Here is a 4256-nt window from a genome sequence, read left to right on the forward strand (position 1 = left end):
TAATATCAAACTTTTATGCTAAGTTCTCATACTGGATCAGGTCTTTAGAGGTAGATTTTAGTGATACAGTGAACAATTATGTGAGAAGGACAGAAAATGAACAGGGTAGGGTCACTTGCCTTTCATGTGGCCAGTAGGGTTCAACACCCAGTATCACCTAGGATCTCCTGAGCACCACCAGGGGTCACACCTGAATGGTCACAATACTGCAGGGTGTGGTGCCAACATCCCCCTTCCAAGAATATTAAATGGAAAATGTAAATCACTGCCTCCACTATATTTTTGCCTAGCCACACAATGCAGCTAATACCAATCATCTGCTCATTCAACATGTACTATACACTTATTGTCACACCAGGCACAAGGCTTAACTACACAATGTTAGACGTCAAAGGGGACGTATGTAAAATGTCTCAGGCCTGGAGAGATTGGTAGGGGCCTAGCACCCCCTGAGTTCAATCCTAGTATCTGATCCTCAACGCACTGCACAGGAATGCTCCCTGTGTGTAGAGCCAGGAGGAAAGCCCTGTGAAGAGAGGGATATGACCCAGAAAGCAAAACAAATAGAAGCGGTCTATTGTGGAGTAATAAAGATAAAGATTAGGGTGGCAGAGAAGAAGGTGTCTAACTGGAAATTTTTGACTTTCATAGGCTCCAGAGAGCCATGACTCTTCATTTATATAAACCTTCCGCTAGGCCTACAGATACCTCTGCAATCAAATAACCCAAGTCATACTGGGATAGCTTCATCCCAGAGTCCAGGCCTTCTCCGAGTCACACAGAGAGGCCTGGGAGCGTGAGAAAGTATCTACACCTGCACACAGGGAAAAAAAAAAAAAACGGTACCTGCGAGCTCAGAACCAAGTGTAAGGACAATGGCTTGGTCTCAGCATTTCTAAGTCCAGCAGTTAGATGGCTGCAGACAATCCCCTGCGCCCACAGTTTCTCACTGGGGCTACGATCGGTGTCTGAAAGAAAGGCAAAAACGAAAGGAGAGGGGTGTGAGAGAGTACAGACAGCAGGGAGCATGCCTGCCCTGTACTGGGGGGAGAGGTGTCTCATCTCTGGCACCACCTATAGTGCTCAAAAGCACTGACAGGAGTGATCCTTGAGCACGGAGATGGGACTAAGCCCTGAGTACTGCCAGGTGTGCCCAAGACACCAAAAAAAAAAAATAAGAAAATTAAAAACAAAACCACTTTAGAAAATTCCTGGGGATGCTCAAAACACAAGGCCAGCCTCCTTTGCAGCCCACGGAATAGCAAGACACAGGGACAGAGAAAGGCATCTGGGGTGAGTGGCCAGGGGTGGGCAGGAACAGAGCCACGGGGACCCTGCATGGACCTTGGGGGGGTAGAAACTGGAAAAGGGGGTCACACCACACCCCAGAGGAGGAAGGGCCTCCTTCCCCAAGCCTGTGTCATCACCACAACAGAGCCGGCCCACCACAAGGGCCTCTGCGGATTAAAGCTTTCCTGGCGCTGGGCAAGACCCCAACTCTGGGTCCACTCAGACACCAGACACTGACTCCGGTTGACCAGACCGGAAGACTCGTGGCAGATGATGAGGGCTCAGAACACTCTGCCTGCGTGTAAACGAAATCTCTCTCCATGGGGTGTTTTTCTTTTTTTTCTTCTTCTTTTTTTTTTAATACATGAATTATCAAGTTGTGAATACATATGGCACAAGATACTCTTCCCAATTATAAAAAATAATGGAATTTGGCTTTTGATCGCAGAGTGAGTCTATTAGCCAAAGCGATGCTCGGGATGCAGAGGACACGGCATATTGGGATGTCACTAATGAGAGGCCGCTGCCAAATCCCGGCACCTCCACCGTGCCGCCGGCAGGCAGCGCAGCGATGAATGCAGGCAGAACCGGGGCGTGCGCCCCTCCCCCGGCCGCCAGCACAGAACCTGGGGCTTGGCAGAGAGCCCCGCCCAACCCCAGCACCATCTCTATCTCTGCAGGGGTGGGGGGGCCCGGGCAGAGCGACACGCAGCGAGGGTGCCCTGGAAACAAGGGGCGATGCAATTTGCTGGCCAGGGACAATCCTTTCAAATAATACATTTATTTGGGCGCTTGAGCCCTACTCAGTGGTGCTCAGGCCTTGCTCCTAGTGCTGTGCTCGGGGGTGGTCAGAAGGAACAACAGAGAGCCACTCTCCCCCGTCAGCTTGGGGCCGCACTAGGAAGCAGCCCGACTGGGTGGTAGGGGGTGTTGCACCCGTTCCCGCATGCACCCAGCGGTACCCACTGCCATACGCAGGGAATGGGACGCCTGGAGTTTCCCTTTCCACAGAGTGAAGGAGGGACTCAGGGGGTCTGAGGGTCACAGTTGGGGTCGAAGAGCTTCGACAGAGAAGGATACGCAGTAGAGGGGCATGGATAGGAGGGTGTGTGTGTGTATGTGTATGTCACTGCAGGAATGGGTGTTTGTGTGTGCGTGCAAAGGTGCGAGGGAACTGGAGCATGTGTGTGTGTGTGCATGGGTCTGTAAGTGTGTGCATGAATATGAATGTGCAGGAGCACCATGGGTGTGACTGTGTGAGTGTGCAGGAGCGTGGATGTGGATGTGTGCATGCCAGAAGCGTGTGCTTGTCTGAGTGTGTAAGTGTGTATGAGCATTTGGGAGTGTGTGTGTGTATGTGTGTGTGAGTAGGTCAGAGTGTGAGCTGTCTGTGAGTGTGAGTGTGCAGGAGCACTGGGTGTGACTGTGTGTGCATGTGCAGGCATGTGATTGAGTGTGTAAGTGTGGGTATGAGCATTTGGGAGTGTGTGTGCGTGTGTGCGTGTGTGAGCAAAAGTCTGAGTGTGAGTGCCTGTGTGGGAGTGGGAGTGTGCAGGAACACTGTGTGTGTGCAGGAGGTGTGTTCTTGTCTGAGTGTGTAAGAGTGGGTGTGAGTATTCGGGAGTGTGTGCATATGTGTATGTGAGAGTAGGTCTGAGTGTGTGTACACATGCAGAAGTGTGGTAGTACATGTGTTGGTCCAGGCATGCGCATGTGAATCACAACAGTGAGTGTGAATATAATTTTACATATGCAGGAGCCTGTGTGTGCATGGCTGTGTGAGGGTTTGAGGGTGAGTTTGAGTGTGTGTGAGTGTGTGTGTGCAAACGTGGACATGGATATAAATGTATGTGTCCAGAATAGTACGTGTTGGAGTGTTTGAGGGTGTGAGCTGATGGGTGTGTAGGAGTGTGTGTGTGTGACAGTGCAGGAGGATGTAGGTCACGTGTGTGAGGATCTGAGGGTGTGAGTGTGACTGTGGTATGCAGGAGCATGTGTGTTTGTGAGGGTGTGAGTGTGCGTGTGTAGAAGTGTGTGCGCACAGGTGAGCATGCGCATGCATGTGCAGGAGTGCTGTGTGTGTATGTGTGTTTGACGATGGGAGTGTGTGTGTGTGTGTGTGCAGGCGTATGTGTGTGCTCGCGTGTGAGTGTGTCAATATGCATGCGTGGAGGTATGTGTGTGCATGTATGAGGTTGTGAGAGTGTGTGCAGGTGTGTGTGTGCATGAGTGTGAGGGTCTGAGTGTGTGTGTGTGTGTGTGTGTGTGTGTGTATGAGTAGGCTGGGCAGTGAGCAGGAAGAACACATTCTAGGCCCCGTGGTCGCCTCTTCTCAAGGTGATGTGGCCTCAGGGGCCCTGGCGATCCATGGTCTTCAGCCCACCAGTCTCAGAGTAAAGCTTCCCTCTGAAAGTCTGTTGGGCCAGGGCAGCTGGCGGGTGGGAACTTCACAGAGGAAGGAGGGAGCACTCTGAGATATGAGGGGGAGGAGGAAGACCCCGGAGCTATGTGCAGCTGCCTCGGCTGGGGCTTAAAATACTGAAATTTCCATACTGATGAGAAAGAAGGGACCAGCTCCTAGAAACGAGAAAAAGCCCCAACCCCGGCACTGCTAAGTCTCAATCATCACACCCCCCACGGGACTTTATTACAAGCATCCTAGGAATTTTTTTTTTCCCAAAAGGAACTGCTTCCCTCTGAAATCTCAATGCCTGCATTTGCAGAGCAGAAACCTCAGACACTCCCAAGCGGGCTTCATGGGGGGAGAGAGGAGAAGCCCTGTGGAAAGTAAGGTGGGCAGGCGGGAACCCGAGGCAGGTGGGGGCTCTCCCGTGCATTCTGGGGTCTCCCGGGCACAGTTCCCCAGCCAGGCACACACCTGTGCACTGTGGAGGTCTCAGCCATAAACCTCACCGCATCTCTAACCTGACAATCTCATAGCATGGAAGGTATATCTGCACACAAGA

Source organism: Sorex fumeus, unplaced genomic scaffold, assembly GCF_029834395.1.
Source record: "Sorex fumeus unplaced genomic scaffold, SorFum_2.1 ptg000100l, whole genome shotgun sequence".
In the NCBI taxonomy this organism is placed as follows: Eukaryota; Metazoa; Chordata; class Mammalia; order Eulipotyphla; family Soricidae; genus Sorex; species Sorex fumeus.